Here is a 21,414-nt window from a genome sequence, read left to right as displayed (position 1 = left end):
TTTCTGTCTTGATGATCTGTCTAGTGCAGTCGGTGGAGTATTGAAGTCCCCCACTATTATTGAATTACCATCTATCTCATTTCTTAGGTCTAGTAATACATATTTTATAAATTTGGGAGCTCCAGTGTTAGGTGAATATATATTTAGGATTGTGGTATTTTCCTGTTGGACTGATCCTCTTGTCATTATATAATGTGCCGCCTCTTTGTCTTTTTAAACTGTTGTTGCTTTAAAGTCTGTTTTGTCTGATATAAGAATAGCTATTCCTGTTTGCTTTTGGTGTTCATTTGCCTGGAATATCTTTTTCTAGCCCGTTACATTAAATTTACATGAATTCTTCTGCATTAGGTGAGTCTCTTGAAGATAGCAGATACCTGGTTGCTTGATTTTTATCCATTCTGCCATTGTGTATCTTTTACGTGGAGCATTTAGGCCATTTACATTTAACTTTAGTATTGAGATGTAAGGTACTTTTTTATTCATTGTGCTAGTTGGTGCCTGAATACCATTTTTTTTTTTCGTTGTGTTGTTGTTTTATAGGCCCTGAGAGAATTATGCTTTAAGGAGGTTCTATTTTGTCTGCTTTGAGGTTTTATTTCAAGATTTAGAATCCCAGCTGGGTGCGGTGGCTCACACCTGTAATCCCAGCACTTGGGGAGGCCGAAGTGGGGGCAGATCACTTGAGGTCAGGAGTTAAGAGACCAGCCTGGCCAACATGGTGAAACGCCATCTCTACTACAATACAAAAATTAGCTGGGCGTGGTAGTGTGTGCCTGTAATCCCAGCTACTCAGGAGGTGGAGGCAGGAGAATCACTTGAACCCGGAAGGTGGAGGTTACAGTGAGCTGAGATTGTGCCGCTGCACTCCAGCCTGGGTGATGGAGTAAGCCTCCATCTAAAAAAAGAAAAAAAATTAGAATTCCGTTTAGCATTTCTTGTAGTGCTGGCTTGTGGCAAATTAGTCTCAGCATTTATTTGTCTGAAAAATACTTTGTCTCTTATTTATTTATGAAGTTTAGTTTTACTGGATCAACTATTCTTGGCTGCCAATTATTTTGCTTAAGGAGGCTAAAGACACTACCCCAATCCCTTCTGGCTTGTAGAGATTCTGTTGAGAAATCTGCTATTAATCTGATAGATTTTCCTTTATAGGTTACATGATGCTTTTGCCTCATAGCTCTTAAGATCCTTTCCTTCATCTTGATGTTAGATAACTTGATGACTATGTGCCCAGGTAATGATCTTTTTGTGATGAATTTCCTGGGTGTTCCTTGAGCTTCTTGTATTTGGATATCAGGATCTCCAGCAAGGCCAAGGAATCCCTCAAATAAATTTTCCAAACTTTTAGATTTCTCTTGTTCCACAGGAACACCAATTATTCTTAGCGTTGGCTGTTTAACATAATCCCTAATTTCATAGAAGCTTTATTCATTTTTAAATTATTTTTTCTTTGTCTCTGTCAGATTGGGTCAATTCAAAAGCTTTGCTTTTAAGCTCTGAAATTCTTCTACTTGTTCTAGTCTATTCTTGACACTTTCCAGTGCACTTTATATTTTTCTAAGTGTGTCTTTGATTTCCAGAAGTTGTGATTGCTTTTTCTTTATGACGTCTGTTTCTCTGCAAAATTGTTCATCCATATCCTGTATTGTTTTTTAAATTTCTTTACGTTAGTTTTCACTTTTCTCTGGTATCTCCTTGAGTAGCCTTAATAATCAACCTTCTGACTTTTTCATCTGGCAGTTCAGAGATGATTTTCTTGGTTTGGATCCATTGCTAGGGAGCTAGTGTGGTCTTTTGTGGGGTGTTATAGAACCTTGTTTTGTCATATTACCAGAATTACTTTTCTGATTCCTTCTCATTTGGGTAGACTGTTTCAGTGGAAAAAGCTGGAACGCAAGGCCGCTGTTCAGATTCTTCTGTCCTACAAGATGATCCCTTGATGTGGTATGCTCTCCCTTCCCCTAGGGATGTGGCTTTCTGGGAGCTGAACTGAATGATTATTATTGCTCTTCTGGGTCTAGTCACCCAGTGGGGCTCCAGGCTCCAGGCTGGTGCTGAGAAATACCTGATTCCTATGATGTGATCTGTCTTCAGGTTTCCCAGCTGTGCATACCAGCACCTGCTCTGATGGAGGTGTCAGGGGAGTGAAGTAGACTCTGTGAGAGTCCTTGGTTGTAGATATGTTTAGTGTGCTGGCTTTCTTGAATGCTAGTTATGCTAGCAGTGAAGTTTTTATGTGGACAGACCCAGGCCCTCTGGTTAGCCAGGATGTTGCAGGCAGTGGAATTAGGTGTTGTTTTCTCCTCCCTTGGAGCAGGGTTATTCTGTCATTAATTGCTATAATGTCCCGAGTTGGATGGCCTCCAGCCAGGAGGTGGTGCTTTCAAGAGAGCACCAGCTAGTATAGTAGAATGGGGATATTAGCTTGCCCTAAGTTGGCCAGGATACGTATTTGGGGTTCTCAGGTAATGGTCAGGGCCATGAAGCTCCCAAAAGTTTATGTCTTTTGTGATTGGCTGTTGGGATGGGTAGAGAAAAACCAGGAGGTGGGTGCAGGGTTAGACAAGTCTGAGCTCAGACTCTCCTTGGGCAAGGCTTGCTGTGGCCACTGTAGGGGATGCAGGGTGGTTTTTGGGCCAATGGGGTTATGTTCCAGAGGGGATTATGGCCACCTCTGTCACTAAGAAAGTGGGGGAAAGCCAGTAACAATAGGCCTAACCCAACTCGCACACAGTTGGTGAGGCTGGTCTTGCTCCCTCTGTGCCCTCCTAACAGTGGCAAATTAATCTCCAGGAAGCCTGTGGGAGAACTCAGACCTTGCCCCAGGCTATAAGCTTCCCTGCTGAGAAAGCAAGCATGACTTTCAGGCCTCACCTGCCCCTCCCTGTCTGTCCATACGATGGGCCATGGCTCCTGTGCTCCTTTCTGCAGCAGTTCCTGTTCAATGCCTGGATTCTGCTCAAGAGAGTTTATGCCCAGTAAAATTATTACAAAGTTCAGTTGGAAGCTTCCCTTCTCTTCCTAGTAGATACCTGGGGTCATCCTCTTTCCTTCTTCTGTCCCCGAGTCCTGACAACCTTGGCAGTCAGCACCATGGGTGTTAAAACAACTTACACTCATGAAGCAGGGGGTCTAGGGGATGAAAATCATCCACTCTTACCCACATATACCCTATCTCCCTTACTGTCAGTAGCCTTGAATTCCCTAGACCTCATTTATGCCATGGATACTAACGTAGCCTTTATCCATGAAACAGGAAGCTTGGGCTTGGCTTAATTGGCAGAAATCAGCCATGCTCACCTGCGCCATGCCTTTTAACTGCTGTTGTTGTCTGCCTCTGGATCCCTTAGATCCAGTTTTCTTTCCCAGGGCTTTGACCCAAAGCTTGGAATTGAGTTTGGGACAAAAATGTGTCTCAGGGGAGTTGCATGGACTCCTTATCATAAGCTGAATGCTAAGGTGAAACTGTAGAACTGAGTCCTCCTCCAATAAGGGAGAAGAAAGGATGTCTTGTGACACACCCAGATAACTGATAGCTAAAGTTACACTTACTTAGATTTGGGTGGATGATGCTTGGCTTTGGTTAGCTCCCTTGGTCTTATTTTCCCAAAAGGAAACGTCCAAGTGATGGGCATCCTATTTATTCCCATCACCTGGCAGGGTTTGCAGGATAATTCCTCAGAACTAGAATATTGATCCAGATTTTCACATTACCCATCCCTCTTATTCTTTCTGAGCTGCAGTTGGAGACTGCTGGTTGGTAGACAGGAATGAGCAGGATTAGTCTTAAAATGTAGGTAAAAACTTAAAAACAATTAGTGAGTTCATAATGTAATGACAAATATATGCTAGGTTTTGAAACATGATTTCTCATTCGCCAGTCCTCATTTTTGTTAAAAACAAACAAACAAATCATGATAGGACTGAGTTGTTTGCAAAATAGACTTTACAGTTGTATACTTGGCCTGATTATTTGCATAAAATACAGCAAGAATTATTATTTCTGCATAGGCTTTTGGATTGGCTTTGATGGAAGTTTGTTCCACAAGGAATCAGATAAGACCTTTTAAAGCTGAGCCCAGCCATGGGTTTATCCTCAAATACCTGTGAGTTTGGTGATCCTCTCCTCTTACGGTTCCAAGATAAACTTGGAGTTCCTGGACCTGTTAAAAGTGGCATTCTTTACTGACCATAGGAACCCTGTGCAGGCACTGCGTAAACAAGGGTATGAGGCCAGTTTCCCCACTGGGCTTTTATCGGCGCTGCAAATCAAGTTTGACTCCTTAAAGTAAAGCATACCCTTCCAGTCAAAGACTTGGCAAAGTAACCAGTTTTTCCAATTGTGTCCTGTTGCAAGAGAGAAATGGATTCTTATTGCACTGATGTAAACAACCATATTGCCATAAGTCACGAATACTCACAGATAGTTTTCAAATTTTAGAGGAAACAGAGAGAAACAAACATGCTCCAAATTTTGGTTACAGAAGTGTACTTTGCTTAATTATTAAAGGCCATAAATAGTTCAAAATAAGTTTCCTTGACTCTGAGAAACAAAACAAGGATGAGCAGTATTCCAAGCAAAAGTCAAAAAGATTTGCTTTAGTTTTCTGAGTTCCGTTCATTCAGTTAATTCTTGCTTTGGTTGATATTCATGAACATTTCAGCTCTTCATGAGTTCTGTACATTTTCCTTTATTCCAATGTCACAATCTCCAAAGTTATCACAAGCCTGTATTTGAGAGCACCTGTTAAAGTTCTATGGCTTATAAATCATCTCTTGAAAAGGATTAAAACAAGACAACAATTGTCTGTGAATAGCAAAATGTCCAGGGTAGTTACATTTAGAAACACAACTGACAAAGGAGTTTGGTTTTCTCTGTGGTTTACAATAAGTTAACCTAACAACCTTAATTATATTGGTAGCATAACTTAGACATTAGAATTTTGGAAAATCCCACATAGTTTTGGAACATGTATTAATATCATTCACAAAAATATAACCTAAAGAAGATTGAACATCATTTTGACAATTGCACTTACCTAAACATGTCAAATCATCTCGTTTACCTCTCTTTTCTGGATGTCTCAGGGGCCCTCTGGACTATCTAAAAGCCAGGTGTCAGGAAAGACAATTTTGAAACTTAAGTTTGACTTTTGGAAGGCTGTTAAATATGTTTAAAGCACTTGATATTATGAAATAGCGTTCCAGATTACTATAAACAATTTTGCCAAAATGATGACTCAGAAATTTTAAAGAAGCAAAAACCTTTTATAACCCTTTTGAATTTAGTTAATGTGGTCACAGAAAGAACTTCTTCTGCAAGATTAATTTCCATAATTGTTGCACCACTTGCTTGAACCTTCAGCTTTTCCTATCTAACTCAAAACAATCCTTTAACCCTAGGCAAAAATTTACATTTCCATGCCTCCTTATAACCTTTTACTTAAAAACCACATTGTTCTTACACACCTTGCATGTAAATCTATTTCCAGTAGTCTCAATTACATGTTGTAATGGTAACTCCTAGAATTTTTAATGTTAATTTAAAACCTGGTAAGTTGTTCTAATTGTGTGCTAACTGCAGCCAAGTTTTGCCTTCTTAATTAAGGGTGTGGTTAGTTCCATATGACCCCAGGCCTTACCAGCTGTGAAGCCAGCAAGTCATATTTTTCACAACCCAAAAAGCAGTTTGTAACCATAAAACATTTAGCAAACCTTGCATCTGACCTGCATTATGCAGCCCACTTATTTACATTTTAACGACATCTGCTTTTTACCAATAATCTTTAAGGTTGCTTTTATTTCTCAAAGATTAAAGTCAGGTGTACTGAAAGGCATCACAGCTTTTATCTTCCCTTAAAAAAATTAGATGTGAGCACTTGTCTTTCTTCAGGCCAAATTAATTAGAGTTCTTTTTACAGACATCACACACACACACACACACACACACACACACGCACACACATAACTGCACAGAAAACCCAGTCCCGGGTGGGGTTCTTTAAGAGGCAGGGCTAGGAAAACATCCAGCTATCAAACCAGAGCGGGCTCATTCCCTAGGCAGGATTGCTCAACAAAGCCCTATCAAGGAGTTACAGGCAATGCCCCTAAGATGTAAAACAAGAGGAAGGCTTCATTTCAGAACTAAAACTTTGCAGATAATACAAACAGTGACGGTTGAGGGGGCGGCTGGTTTAGTAAAGCGTCTTCTAAAAGGAAAAAAACTTTAAAAGTTACTACTGATGGGGTGGAGAACAGGAAAGATAAAAAGTTTAAAAAATGTCTCGGGAAGAACCTCTTTTTCTTATGTAAGTGGTTCCTTCACCAGGGAGACAAGTTTAATCGCTGCCGGTCAGAGCTGGCCTTTCTGGCCCAGGGAGGAGGAGACTCCATGGGCGTGTGGCAAAAAAACACCAGCCAGCTGCCCGCCGCACCTTGGGCCCTGTGTCCCAGCCCGGGAGGGAGGGGAGAGTGGAGGGGAGTCGCTGCTCTGGTTCATCCCGAAAAAGGAAAGAAAAGGCCATGAAAAGGCTGGGAAGCGATGGGGGGTGCGGGCGTGATTTCTCCCACTCTCAGAAGTCTGAGGATGAAAAGGTTTAGGAGCAACAGTGACAGGTTTTGAGTCCTCATTTCACTCACCGCTTCTTGAGCCCCATGTTGAGGGTCAAAAATGTTTCAGGACTTTTCCTCAGTGAAGCTAAAGATGGCGTTGTCCCACAGCCACAAAAATTCAGGCTTGCAGACAATTTGAATGGTGAGTAAGACAGAGTTTTATTGAGTGAAAAGGAGTTAACAGGAACTCTTTCTAGGCCAGAGTCCCTGCTAGAACGCTTCCTGCTTGACCATTCTAATCCCAGGTTCCACACAGGAAGTGAAGGAAGTTTGAAGCCTCCTGGCTGCAAACAGCGTGAACTTCGCGAGGCTCCACCCCAGAGCGCATGTCGGTTGGAGATTTTCCGAGGACCCGTTTCCCACCTGGCTGTCTCACCAGCACTTTGGCAGGCCAAGGTGAGAGGATCACTTAAACCAGGAATTCAAGACCTGACTGGGCAATATGGTAACACCTTTATCTCTATGGAAGGGAAAAAAATGCTAGCCGGGCATGGCTGTGTGTGCCTGTAGCTCTAGGTACTGAAGACACTGAGGTGGGAAGGTAAGTTGAGCCCAGGAGTTTGAGGCTGCAGTGATGCAGCCAGCTAGGATTGTACCACTGCATTCTAGCCTGGGAAATAGAGCTAGACCCTGTCTCTCAAACAAAATTTTTCTTTGCCTTATTTAAATAGTGAAATTAAAGTAAGATACTAGGGACAGGGTGGGGACCAGCAGCCCCTCCTGAAAAATAAAAATAAAAATAAATTGGCCGGGCGCGATGGCTCACGCCTGTAATCCCAGCACTCTGGGAGGCCGAGGTGGGCGGATCACGAGGTCAGGAGATCGAGACCATCCTGGCTAACACGATGAAATGCCGTCTCTACTAAAAAATACAAAAAAATTAGCTGGGCCTGGTGGCGAGCGCCTGTAGTCCCACCCACTCCGGAGACTGAGGCGGGAGAATGGCGTGAACCCAGGAGGCGGAGCTTGCAGTGAGCTGAGATCGCACCACTGCACTCCAGCCTGGGCGACAGAGGGAGACTCTGTCTCAAAAAAATAAATAAAAATAAAAATAAGATAAGTTTCATTTTGGAAAATATATTTAAAAATATAATTCTAAGCTACCTGTCCTCACTAAAACTAAGGTGGGGATTAGAAGGAGTTTGGAGGAGAAGCCTCCTATGCCAGGGACAGCAGTAGGCACTCTCCATATTTTACCTCCTTTACAACTGTGGGAGCTAGGAATTATTATCCCCATTTTACATTTGAAAAAACCTGGAAAAATCTCAGATAATAATTAGCTTCTCCAAGATCATGAAGCTAGGAACTAAGCACAGATAGATTCCCAGTTAAGGGCTCAAGAGAGATCAACCTGTTAAGAGAAAAGAAGGTGTTTTTCATGTTCATATTACCACCTTAAGACCATATGCTGCTGTTTCACAAAGGAGACCCACAAATCACTGAAATTCATTGACTAGTTCTAGATTGATTCCCCATTTCAGAAATCCTCTGCATTATAACACTAATATTTACTGGGAACTTAACCACATGCTAGGCATGTTCTAAGCACTCTGTATGTGATAATCAATTTAATCCTCACACAATCTGATGAGGTAAGTGCTATTAGTATCCTCATTTTAGCAGATGGGACCCCAAGGCACAGAGAAGTTAGATAACTTTCCCCAGGTTGCACAGCTAGTAAACAGTAGAGCTAGGATTCGTTCCTGGCAGACTGGTGCCAATGTCATACTCTTACCTGTCTTTTATAACCTCTGGCACCAGAGCAAAGTATAACAACTGGTTTGAATTTTTTACATATCAGAAGTGGCTTGGAGAGATTAAAGAACATTTTTTGTTTTTTTTTTTTTTGGTTGTCCCCACCCAACAGAAACCTGTCAAACTGGTTATTCAGGTTTAAGTCACTTTATAGTTCTCACAAGAATGTTAAAGGAAAATAATGAAAACAAACAGATGTTAAATGATTCATTCCAGTATACACTCAATTATCTAAGTTCCTTTGCTTTTGTAGCCATCAAGATGTCTTTGGACTTTGACCAAGTCTGAAACTTTTTCATATTGTATTTATTTCAAATAATGAGATGATCAAAGGTGATCTGTGAAAAACACAGGATAAAAACTGCAGCAGCCTGGTAGAACCCACATCTAGGTTGTTGATGAAAAGAATCAAACTCTGTAAAATATTTGAAGAGATATATTCTGAGTCAAATATGAGTGGCTCTGGCCTATAACCCAGCCCTCAGGAGATCCTGAGAACAGGCGCCCAAGGTGGTTGGGGTGCAGCTTAGAACATTTTTGGGAGACATTTACATTTTAGAGAGACATGAGACTTCAATCAAATACATTTAAGAAATGCATTGGTTTGGTCCAGGAAGGTGAAACAACGGAAAGTGGTGGGGTAGGGTGTTGGGGGGGGGGGTGGGGGTCGGGGCCTCTTAAAGGTGGGTTTAAAAAATTTCTGGTTGACAACTGGTTGTTTATCTAAAGACCTGGGATCAGTAGAAAGGAAATGTCTGGATTAAGACAAAGGATTGTGGAGACTAAAGTTCTTATTTGCAGAGGAAGCCTTCAGGTAGTAGGCTTCAGAGAGAATAGGTTGTAAAATATGTTTCTTTTTTTTTTTCTTTTGAGATGGAGTTTCACTCTGTCACCCAGGCTGGAGTGCAGTGGCATGATCTCGGCTCACTGCAAGCTCCGCCTCCCAGGTTCACCATTCTCCTGCCTCAGCCTCCCCAGTAGCTGGGACTATAGGTGCCTGCCACCACACACGGCTAATTTTTTGTGTTTTTAGTAGAGACAGGGTTTCACTGTGTTAGCCAGGATGGTCTCGATCTCCTGACCTCGTGATCCGCCCACCTCGGCCTCCCAAAGTGCTGGGATTACAGGTGTGAGCCACTACGCCCGGCTGTAAAATGTTTCTTATCAGATTTAAAGTCTGTGTTGATGTTAATGCTGGAATGGTATAATCTGGCATGTCCAACCCCACTTCCCATCGTGGCCTGAACCAGTCTCTCAGGTTTACTTTTAAAAGTGCCCTCCCTGGCTGAGAAAGTCCATTCAGATGGTTGCAGGGCCTTAGAGTTTTATTTTTGGTTTACAAGGTAAAAGTTGGCTTGAGATAATATGAAAAACAGTGAAGGTATATAGGACTCAGAGTTAATTTTAGTCCTTTGGATGTCTGTCTGTCCCAATCCTCCTCCGTTTATCATTAGTATCTCAGAGACTAAAGTACAGTTATTCTGAGGAAAAACCCAGGAGTTTGGACCCTGTGTTAGTCCATTCATTCTCACAATGCTATAAAGAAATAACTGAGACTGGGTAATTTCTAAAGAAGAGAGGTTTAATGGCTCGTGGTTCCACAGGCTGCACAGGAAACATGATGCTGGCATCTGCTCAGCTTCTGGGGAGGCCTCAGGAAACTCACAATCATGGCAGAAGGTGAAGTAGGAGCAGGCACATCATATGGCCAGAGCAGGAGCAAGAGAGAGGAAGGGGAGAGGTGCTACACACTATTAAACAACCAGATCTCACAAGAACTCACTCACTATAACAAGAACTGCACCAAGGGGCTGGTGCTAAACCATTCCTGAGAAATCTACCCCCATGATCCAATCACCTCCCATCAGGCCCCATCTCCAGCACTGGGGATTACATTTCAACATGAGATTTGGGTGGGGACATTTATCCAAACTGTATCAGACCCATAGTTGAGTTTGCAGTGTAGCCCTATAATGATATAGAGGGGAGAAGAATTGGGAAATAAGGGAAGATAGGTGAGCAGGCCAGACCTGGGAGGCTTTGAATACCGGCTTAAAGAGTCTGAATTTATTCTGTATCTAATGGGGAGCCATGATCCATAAGGAAGGCTATGGAATTATTAGGTCTCTTCCTGCCAAGACTCTAAATATTCCTTTGCATCAGGGTTGACCCAGGTCAGGCTGAATGTTCCCAGGTTACTTTGGGTTAGCCTAGCGTTTCCAGGTCTGGTTCACAATCTTCAGGAACTAGGAACAGGGTTTTCTCTACCTCCACTTCCCAGCTGATTTTTGAGCTCAGGGAACCTGTTTGTCCCTTTCTGAAAATATGAATGTGCAGTGTCCAAGACAAATGGGCAACAACTGCTCTGTGGGCTGGCTGAAGGATCCTGCCAGGGCACTGGTGAGTTTGTTTCCTCATACTACATTTATCTTTAGCACAGCGACTAGCAGTTGGCAGAACTCCTAGCTCAGCCTAGTGATAACCAAGAAGTAGGCAGGTAAAGGCAACTCTGAGTCCAAGGAGCAGACTTAAAGGGGGCAATCAAATGAATATGTTGCACCTGCTTAGGTTCAGATGCCCAAGATAATCTAGGAGAGATGTGATGGGAAGGAGAATAGGAGGGTGCTTAGTCATGTTAGGTACAGAGACAACATTAAAAAAAACTTTGTTTATTATTTTTTCCAATTTTTAATTGTGGTAAAACATACATAACATAAAATTTACTATCTTAATCATTTTTAAGTGTACAGTTCAGTGGCATTAAGCACAATCATATTGCTGTGCTACCATCACCACTATCCATCTCCAGAAGTCTTTCCATCTTGCAAAACTGTATTCATTAAGCAATAACCGCCATTCTTCCCTCCGCCCAGCCCCTGGCAACCACCATTTGACTACTCTAAGTATCACATATAAGTGGAATAATGCAGTATTTGCCTTTTTGTCACTGTCTTATTTCACTTAACATAATGTCCTCAAGATTCATCCATGTTATACCATATATCAAAATTTCCTTCCTATTTAAGGCTGAATAATAATGCCACTGTATGCGTATACCACATTTTGCTTATTCAGTCATCCACCAATAGTCACTTGGACTGCTTCCACATTTTACTACTGTGAATAATGCTGCTATAAACACAGGTGTAGAGATACCACTTTGATACTGCTATCACTTCTTTTGGAAATGCTGGATCATATGGTAATTCTACTTTCAGTTTTTAAGAAACCACCATTTTACACCGGTGGTGCCCTTTTACATTCCCACCAACAGTGCACAAGGGTTCCAATTTCTCCACATCCTTGCCAACACTTATTATTATTATTTTTAAATAGTAGCCATCTTAATAAGGATGAGGTGGTATCTCGTTGTTTTGATCTGTATTTCCCTAATTATTCATGATGTTGAGCATCATTTCATGTGCTTACTGGCTGTTTGTATATCTTCTTGGAGAAATGTCTATTCAAGTCCTTTGCTCTTTTTTGAATCGTGTTTTTTGTTATTGTTGAGTTTTAGGAGTTTTCTCTATATTCTGGATATTAATCCCTTATTAGATACATGATTTTCAAATATTTTCTCCCATTCTGTGGGTTGCCTTTTTTACTCTGTTAAAACTATCTTTTGATGCACAAAATTTTGAAATTGTAATACAATCCAATTTGTGGGTTTTTTTTGTTGTTGTCGCCTGTGCTTGTGGTGTTATATCCAAGAAATTATTGCCCATTCTAATGTTGTGAAGCTTCTGCCCTATGCTTTCTTCTGTGAGTTTTATAGTTTTAGTTCTTACATTTAGGTTATGGATCTAGTCTGCATTAATTTTTGTAATTGGTATCAGGTAAGGGTCCAGCTTTATTCTTTTGTATGTGGCAGTTTTCCCAGCACCATTTGTCAAAAAGATCATCTTTTCCCCATTGGATAATCTTAGCACCCTTGTTAAAGATACTATGAGGGTTTATTTCTGGACTCTGTGTTCTATTCCATTGGTCTATATGTCTGTCTTTGCACCAGTACCACACTGTTTTGATCGCTGTAACTTTGTGGTAAGTTTTGAAACAAAGAAGTGTGAATCCTTCAGCTTTTGAAGTGCAGATTTGCTGGATATAGGAGTCTTAGTTGATAGTTTCTTTCTTTTAGCACTTTATATCAGCCCACTGCCTTCTGGCCTCTGAAGTTTCTGATGAGAAATCTGCAGATAATCTTATTGAGGATTCCTTATATGTGATGATCACTTCTCTCTTGTGGCTTTCAAAATTTTCTGTCTTTGGCTTTTAATAGTTTGATGGTAATACTTTTGGTGTGTCTTTAAATTTATCCTAGTTGGAGGTCATTGAGCTTCTTGGATATTTATATTCATGTCTTTCATTAAATTTGGAAAGGTTTTGGTCATAATTTCTTTGAATAATCTCTTTGCCCCTTTCTCCCTCTCACTTCTCCTCAAGGACTCCCCACAAAGCATGTGTGGGGCTGTTTGACGATGTCCTACAGGTCCTTTAGGCTCTGTTTTCTTCAGTTTTTTTTCTTTATATTCCTCAGATTCAATAATTTTCCTTGTCCTTTCTTCAGGTTTGTTGATTCTTGGGCTTGCTCAAATCTGCCATTGAATCTCTCTAGCAAGTGTTTTTTTAAATTTTAGCTATTGTACTTTTCAGTTCCAGAAAATTTCTGGAAACCAATTTCTTTTTGGTTTCTTTTTAGGTTTTCTGTCTCTTTATTGATATTTCCATTTTGTTCATACATCATTTTCTTGGTATTTTCCACATCTTCTTTTAGTTCTTTGGGTAACTTTAAGACAGCTGTTTTAAAGTCTTTGTCTAATAGATCCTCCATCAGGTCCTTTTCAGGGACAATTTCTGTTGGTTTATTTTTTCCTTTGAATGGGCCATATTTGCCTGTTTCTTTGTATCTCTTGTTTTTTTGTTGTTGTTGTTGAAAACTTGACTTTTGAATCTAATAATCTGGTAATTCTGAAAATCAGATTATTTTCCTCCCACAGGGTTTACTAGCTTTTTGTTTTTTATTGTTGTAGGCTGTCTCTGTGCTGAGGAAATAGCCTGAAGTATAAGCTTACAGTCTTCTTGGGTCTTTTCTAAGCCTGTCCCTGGGCATGCACAGTGACTTTCTAATATCTTCTGTTTATACAGTTGTTTTTGAATGTCATAGCCTTCAATGTCTGGCTTCCAAAAATGGAGAAAAAGAGAAAAATGAAGGGCAGAAAAAGGCTCTAATCGTTTTAATCCCCTGGAAGTTGCTTCAGCCAGAGGAGGTACGGTTTGCCACAATGTGGGGGAAAGTGCAACAACAAAACAATGGCTGTCATTTCTTTTTCTGCACCTTCGTAAAGCAACAATCAGCAATCAGAGCCCTACTATTTGGAGGACAGTTTGGGTTTTTTTTTTTCCAACCTTGATTCCAGCAAGTTGTGTGCATACTGCTCCAGGAACACATACACGGCTGCCTGATACAGGGCTGAGGAGTAGGATTTGGCTACTCTTGGCTATTACTGTGCTGAAATTCACTGAAATTAACTGCAGCTTACTGTCCAACTCTTCCCCTAGAAGTTGCAAGCTTTCAATAGACCCCAAAGTTTTAAAATAGTTATGTCAGACAGATTCTGCTAGAACAATTGTTTAGGTGGGAAGTCAGATTCCTGGTGCTTTCTACTCTGCCGTCTTCCCAGAATCCTCTCTCTAGTTTTAAAGACATAAGAATTTATAATATACTTTTAACTCCAGTGGTAATAAAAGCACATTAAATATCTACTCATCCAAATAAAATTTTGTTCATTAGTACAAAAATCCAGTGAAATCCTTTATAGAAGCTACACTCTTCACATTGGTTCTCGGCAAGAAAGTCCCTCATCTGAGCAGGTTGAGGGCTAACAAGTATCTTCTCATATGAGAAGGAAAAAGGGGGAACATCTTATTTCTTGGAGCAAACAGGACAAGAATAGCTGAAATGGAGGAAGTATGTGACTTATATGTGATTTCAAACTTGTGTTGCCAACAAATCTTTTCTATGCTTATAATAGAGTAAGGAATACAGAAAACTTATGGATAAATTTAGTGATATGGTTTGGATAGTTGTCCTCTCCAAATCTCATGTTAAAATGTAATCCCCAGCGTTGGAGGTGGGACCTTGTGGGAGGTATTTTGTCAGGGGGGTGGATCTCTCATAAATAGCTTGGTGCTGTCCTTGCAATAGTGAGTGAGTTCTCACAAGTTCTGGTTGTTTAAAAATGTATGGCACCTCCTCCCTCTTTCTTTTACTCCCACTCTCACCATGTGAGATGCCTGTGCCCCTTTCATCTTCTGCCATGACTGTAAGCTTCCTGAGGACCTTACCAGAAGCAGTTGCCATTACCATGCTTCCTCTATGATCTGCAGAACTGTGAGCCAAACAAACCACTTTATAAATTACTCAGCCTCAGTATTTCTTTTGAGCAATGTAAAAACGACCTAATACACCCAAGGAATGTGTTTGAGCCAATATTCCTTGAGTGCCTCTTTGTGCTGGGCACTTGGCTAAATACTTATTATTTCTATTGTCTAATATGGTTGCTACCAGCCTCGTGTGGCAAATGAATACTTGAAATGTGGCTTGTCAGAATTAAGATGTGCTGAAAGTAAAATACACACCAAACTCTAAAGATTTAGTATGAAAAATAATGTAAAATATCTCAGTAATATTTTATGTTGATTACATGTTAAAATCATATTTTTGTTGTGTGGAGCTAAACAAGATATATTATAATAATTAATTTATCTGTTTCTCTTTACTTTTAAAAATGACTACTAGAAAATGGATGCTTATGTGGCTCACAATTGTGGGTTGCATTACATTTCTATTGGAAAGTGTAGCTTTACATTATTCTTATATTGCATTCCATAACAATCTTATAACATAGACTGTTGTTAGGTCTATTTTACTGAAGGAGAACTGCTGAGATGTAGACTGTGGGCGAGTTGCCCAGCATTATTAATGTACCCCAGACGGTTCTCTTGCCCTATTTTCTGCCATGTAACAAAACAGCGAGAAGTAGTCAGTCTGCATCTGGGAAGAGGGTCCTCACCAGAACCTGACCATGCTGGCATCCTGATCTCAGACTTCCAGTCTTCAGAACTGTTTCTGTTGCTTATATACCACTCAGTCTATGGTATTTTGTTATAGTGGACTGGACTGACTAAAACATATATTAAGCCATGAGACTCCAAATCATAATCTCTGCTCATGTCTGATGCAGCTGGCAAGAAATCAGCAAGATTCACATAAAATTGCCATGGAATTTTGACAACACCTCCTGCTTTATCTAGTACCTGATATAAGCTCTGGGTCTTGTTTCACCATCTGTCCCATGATTTTGTTCCTATTACTGCAAACTAACTTGGATTTGGGGCAGGTATTATTTTAGTATTTCATAACCCACAAAGCATTCTTTGAATTGTATCTCATTGCCACCAAGTAACTATTTTTCTGGCAACTTTTTTTTCTACTTCAGGTGCAGAGCATTGGTTAATCTTAAATTCATGGCACTCCACTACCAATTGTATGCAAGACCCTCTCTTATTCATTCACTCCTTTGCAACCCTGTTCTCCACTTCTGTTCCTCTGCCCTCTCCATAGGCAGTCATTCTTTTTATGTTTTTTTTAAGTTTTATGTTTTTTTAAAGTTTTATGTCTTTTTAAGTTTTACATTTGTTTAAGTTCTGGGGTACATATGCAGAACATGCAGGTTTGTTACATCGCTATACACGTGCCATGGTGGTTTGCTGTACCCATCAACCCGTCACCTACATTAGGTATTTCTCCTAATGTTATCCCTGTCCTAGCCCCATGACCCCTGACAGGCCACAGTATGTGTTCTTCTCTTCCCTGTGTCCATGTGTTCTCATTGTTCAACTCCCACTTATGAGTGAGAACATGTGGTGTTTGGTTTTCTGTTCTTGTGATAGTTTGCTGAGAATGATAGTTTCCAACTTCTTCCATGTCCCTGCAGAGGACATGAACTCATCCTTTTTTATGGCTGCATAGTATTCCATGGTGTATATGTGCCACATTTTCTTTATCCAGTATATCACTGATGGACATTTGGGTGGTTCCAAGTCTTTGCTGTTGTGAATAGTGCTGCAATAAACATACGTGTGCATGTGTCTTTGTAGTAGAATGATTTATAATCCTTTGGGTATATACCCAGTAATGGGATCATTAGGTCAAATGGTATTTCTCGTTCTAGATCCTTGAGGAATCACCACACTGTCTTCCACAATGGTTGAATTAATTTACAACCTGCCAACAGTGTGAAAGCGTACCTATTTCTCTACATCCTCTCCAGCATCTGTTGTTTCCTGACTTTTTAATGATCGCCATTCTAACTGGCATGAGATGATACCTCATTGTGGTTTTGATTTGCATTTCTCTAATGACCAGTGATGATGAGCATTTTTTCATATGTTTGTTTGCAGGCATTCATTATACATTCTTGTTTTTTGAGATGGAGTCTCACTCTGTTGCCCAGGCTGCAGTGCTATGGCACAATCTCAGCTCACTGCAACCTCCACCCCCACCGAGTTCAAGTGATTCTCCTGCCTCAGCCTCCTGAGTAGCTGGGATTACAGGCACCTGCCACTGTGCCTGGCTAATTTTTGTATTTTTAGTAGAGAAGGGGTTTCACCATCTTGACCAGGCTGGTTTTGAACTCCTGGCCTCGTGATCCAGCCGCCTCGGCCTCCCAAAGTGTTGGGATTACAGGCATGAGCCACCACGACTGGCCTGCAGGCAGTCATTCTTAAGTGTTGACATATGTCTTCTCTCTGTTAGAATTCTTATAATAGGTACATTTTTGTTTTTTATACATACATTTTTATATAAACTACGTTGTAGTAAAATTTTCATTCTGCTTTTCTTCATTCAGCAATATATTTTAAAAAGTCTAACCATGTTGCTGAGTATCTGTCTAGACTATTGCTTCTAGTGATGCCAATTATTCATCCATTTTATCCACTCATTTCACAGAAATGGACATGCACATTGCCCCCAACTCACCAACACTAGTAACGATACTGTGGCAATATCCTCATACATCTTACCTCGTGTGTGAGAATTCCTCTGGATTCCTATACTTAGCAGTGGAAATACTGAGTCATAAGTAACATTCGTATCAGTTAGAGTAAAACCAGGAAAACAATGTGTCTACGTGTGTAAAACTAAGATTTTAATGCAGGGAATAGTTACAGAGGTGACGAAAGAGCTGACGGCCAAACAGGGGACATAGGTAATCAAGAGATTGGCAATAATAGGAAGCCCCTACCACATCTAAACTGCAGGAATTGCTTGGAACCAAGAGTTTGGGTCATCTGACAAAAGCCGGAATCATAGCACCTGGTGGGAGCTGCAAGAGAAGGAAGAAATATAGATGCTTCTATAAATAGGAGAGAGATAAGAGAGAGAAAAACAGCCTGTTCCCTTCCTCCATCCCCATCTCCTATCAGTGCTTTCCACTAGTCGAATCCAGCCCCCGATGCAGCTTGCTGATGCCAGGGCAGAGCAGGGGCAGTGAAGAACAAATCAGCCAGCAGATACCGTATACTTGGTTTGACTAAGTCCTGCCAGATTGTTCTCCTAATAACTCTCCTAGCTACACTCCCACCAGCAATGTATCCCTACATCCCATCTACTCTTCATGGCCCTCTGTTCAACAGAGTGGAGGTACAGATCTCCACTATCTTCCTTTAAGTGTGTCTAGCCTATTGCAGATGCCTCAGGCATTTCCTCAAATCTAGCAGCCAGACCGAACTAAAGGACCCATCCATCCACTTAACCAGAACCTCCTGAGGGCAGGAACCTTGTCAAATTTATCTGTAATCCCTTATCTGGCATCATGCTCAGTGCTACTGACCAAGTGAGAAATGCTCTTGTTGACTATTGGTGTCATGCCTTTACCCCCATTGTTATTTGGTTTGCAGGTGTAGTCTACACTGAGGGCAGTTTTCAAGAAGCCACTTACAACATTGTGGAGGAAAATCTCTAGGGAGATTCTGTGGGTGAGGGAGAAGGTTGACAGTAAGCGGGTAAACAAGGTTTAGGACTAGAATGGTTGTCAAAACACTGTGTTCGTTGGTAAATAGCCACTGCTGTGAGCAATTCTGAGTGACTGCTGTGCTTTGACGGCTTCAGCCACTCTCTGCAAGATCAGCAACTAAAGGAAGATGCCATTATGATTAGGGGACTCTAGGACTCTGCTGTTGCAATCTAGCTGGCCATCTTCCTGATTGGTTAGTGTATATGCTTTACTGGTTGTTAAATATTTGAAATATTCTTCCCCTGGATGAGTACCACAAAATAAGGAATGTTTGGGGGAAAGTCTGCAGACTTTAGGGTGCCGCAGGGCTCCCAGGAAGCTTGTTTCTTTATGTGATAATGGGGGAGTGAATTCTCTAGGATTATTTTCCTGATGGAAAATGCTGCATTTTTTTTTTTGCTTTTCTCTCTCTCTTTTTTTTTTTTTTTTTTGAGAAGGAGTCTCGCTCTGTTGCCCAGGCTGGAGTGCAGTAGCGTGATCTCGGCTCACTGCAAGCTCTGCCTCCTGGGTTCAGGCCATTCTCCTGCCTCAGCCTCCCAAGCTGGGACTACAGGCGCCCACCACCACGCCCAGCTAATTTTTTTGTATTTATAGTAGAGACGGGGTTTCACTGTGTTAGCCAGGATGGTCTCTATCTCCTGACCTCGTGATCCACCCGCCTTGGCCTCTCAAAGTGCTGGGATTACAGGCGTGAGCTACCGCGCCCGGCCAACTTTTCTCTTAATGAATAACTTACGTAGTAAAATGCACACATCTGATGTGTACAGCTCATTAAAATTTTACATATATACTAACATATCCACCAACAGATCAAGATATAGATTTGCATCTTCCTAGCAGACTCCCTCATGCCTTCTCTTTGTCAGTTACCTGCCAAGTAACCACAATTCTGACATTTATCATTATAAATTAATTTTGTCTCTTTTAAAACTTCATGTTAGTAGGAACACAGTGTATACTCTTGACGTCTGGCTTCTTTTGCTCAACATTAAAAACATACTTCTTCTGGGATTTATTTGACTATTTTTCCAATTTGGAGAAGAAAACAGACTTGATCATCGTCACCTTGGTATTTCGTTGCTAGTGTTTGCTGAATAAATAAATAAGAAACCATCTATTTTCGTGACATCTGCATCATCACAAGTTGATAATTGCTCCATATGGTAATTTTGACTCCATACATTCCATACCATAATTGTAGTCGTTACTTAGAGACTATCTCTCAGTCTCTCTCTGTTTCTCAACTCAAAGGTGAAATGTATTAAATACAGTAATCAAGTGAGCATATGTTATTTAAGAATGAGATTGGTGATGTTCCACGTGTTTATTTCTAGACTTTTTGCCAGGTAAGGTGGCCATTTCATTCCCAAAAGGATTACTCATATATAATAGTATTTGAATAACAAAACAAGCATTTGAATAACAAAAACAAGTATTTGAATAACAAAAACAATAGAACTTAGCAAACGTGGTGAAACTCCATCTCTACTAAAAATACAAAAATTAGCCCAGCATGGTGGTGCGTGTCTGTAATCCTAGCTACTTGGGAAGCTGAGGCAGGAGGATTGCTTGAACCCAGGAGGCGAAGGTTGCAGTGAGCTGAGATTGCACCACTGCACACCAGTCTGGGCAACAGAGTGAGACTCCGTCTCAAAAAAGAAAAGAAAACAAAACAAAACAAAGCAAAAAAATAGAACTTTAAGGTGAGAAATTGGAAAGCAGTCCTGAATTGGTAGAAACCCTAAGCATCTGGACAAATTATTTATTTGTTTGTTTATTTAAGAGTGAGAATTTGCCAACATATTATTTTGCTAAATATTTTTAAAAGGATTACTGAAGCTGTAGAAAATATATAGAAAGCCATCTTAGGAAACTCTACCTCTTGCTTGCTGATATATAAATTGTAGTCAGTTTTTTCTTCTTTTTGTCACAACCTTTGGAGATCCCGGTAAAATGCCTCCTTCAGAATATTTCTGGGCATCCATTTTTTTTGGTTACATGAATAAGTTCTTCAGTGGCAATTTCTGAGATTTTGGTGCACCCATCACCTGAGCAGTGTACACTGTACCCAATGCATAGTCTTTTTTCTCTCATCCCCGTCCCTATCCTTCCCCCCAAGTTCCCAAAGTCCATTTTATCATTCTTATGCCTTTGCATCCTCATAGCTTAGCTCCTACTTATGAGTAAGAATGTACAATGCTTGGTTTTCCATTCCTTAGTTACTTCAGTTAGAATAATGGTCTCCAGTTCCATCCAGGTTGCTACCAATGCCATTATTTCATTCCTTTTTATGGCTGAGTGTTATATATACCATCATATATATACACATACCACAATTTCTTTATCCACTCATTATTGATGGGCATTTGGGCTCATTCCATATTTTTGCAACTGCAAATTGTGCTGCTATAAACATGTGTGTGCAAGTATCTTTTTTGTATAATGACTTCTCTTCCTCTAGGTAGATACCCAGTAGTGGGACTGCTGAATCAAATGGTAGATCCACTTTTAGTTCTTTAAGGAATCTCCACACTGTTTTCCATAGTGGTTGTACTAGTTTACGTTCCTACCAGCAGTGTAAAAGTGTTCTCTTTTCACCACATCCACACTGACATCTGTTGTTTTTTTATTTTTTGATTATGGCCAGTTTTGCTGGAGTAAGGTGATGTTACATTGTTTTGATTTGCATTTCCCTTATAATTAGTGATATCTAGTCTTTTTTCATATGTTTGTTGGCCATTTTTATATCTTCTTTTGAGAATTGTCTATTCATGTCCTTAGCCCACTTGTTGATGGGATTGCTTGTTTTTTTTCTTGCTGGCTTGAGTTCCTTGTAGATTCTGAGTATTAGTCCTTTGTTGGACATATAGACTGCAAAGATTTTTCCCATTCTGTGGGCCGTTTACTCTGCTGATTATTTCTTTTGCTGTGCAGAAACTTTTTAGTTTAATCAAACATTGTTCAGACAAAT

This window comes from Theropithecus gelada, chromosome 5 (genome assembly GCF_003255815.1).
Source record: "Theropithecus gelada isolate Dixy chromosome 5, Tgel_1.0, whole genome shotgun sequence".
Classification (NCBI taxonomy): domain Eukaryota; kingdom Metazoa; phylum Chordata; class Mammalia; order Primates; family Cercopithecidae; genus Theropithecus; species Theropithecus gelada.
The sequence above is the reverse complement of the archived record's forward strand: the minus strand, read 5'-3'. Positions refer to the sequence as shown.